Source organism: Euprymna scolopes, chromosome 4 (assembly GCF_053919585.1).
Source record: "Euprymna scolopes isolate OS-2025 chromosome 4, ASM5391958v1, whole genome shotgun sequence".
Lineage (NCBI taxonomy): Eukaryota > Metazoa > Mollusca > Cephalopoda > Sepiida > Sepiolidae > Euprymna > Euprymna scolopes.
Genome location: NC_136485.1, coordinates 8,093,989 through 8,094,739, shown reverse-complemented (window position 1 = coordinate 8,094,739; position 751 = coordinate 8,093,989). Strand labels below are relative to the sequence as shown.

At 38.3% G+C, this 751-nt stretch overlaps 1 pseudogene; it reads left to right on the top strand.

The window, feature by feature from the left end:
- Positions 1-401: 401 nt before the first annotated feature.
- LOC145273407 (5S ribosomal RNA) lies at positions 402-518 on the top strand (annotated as a pseudogene).
- Positions 519-751: the final 233 nt, after the last annotated feature.

Genomic DNA, 751 nt, shown 5'->3' with positions numbered 1-751 from the left:
CTATAGTCCCCCCTCGTCAAACCTTCACAAAAACACTCGTTTAGCTAAAACCCACTATCAATATTTTCCCACACTCTTTATCTGTGGCTAAACCTATACGTACATTCTATGAACAAAGTTTCTTTCTTAGAACAGTACGCCTGTAGAACTCTTTCCCGACTATCAATCAATTGTCTTTAAGTCCAGCGTTAATATTTTCTTGATGAACCATCTCCCTAAGTAATCCAATTTGCAAAATGTTCACTACTTATGTATACCCATTAATCATTATCCTCGAGTGGATTCTGGGCCTTAATAAGTGACGATTCCTTTGCAAAAAAATGTCTCTCCAAACACTTTAAAATGCATTTAAAATACTGAAATTGCGAGAATTTTTATTAATTTATATTTAATGTATTTGTATATACGGCATAATCACGTTGACACACCGGTTCTCGTCAGATCACCGAAGTTAAGCAACGTTGAACCTGGTTAGTACCAGATGGGTGACCATTTGGGAATTCTAGGCGCTGTATGTGCTTTCCGCTTATCTCAGCATTTGTTTCCAGTCGTCCTGAACCTCCACTTGCCACGGGTATTCAACAATGTCGAATCAGGAGAGGTGTGGTTGAAGATTGCGCAAGTCTTGCCACAAAAATTTTCCGCGCAGGCACCCTTACAGTGGGTATCCATAGTCTGTCAAGACTGAAGGAAGCCTTTAATGTGTTTGTTAAAACTTTACAAACATCTAAAATATACAAAACGTTTCTTT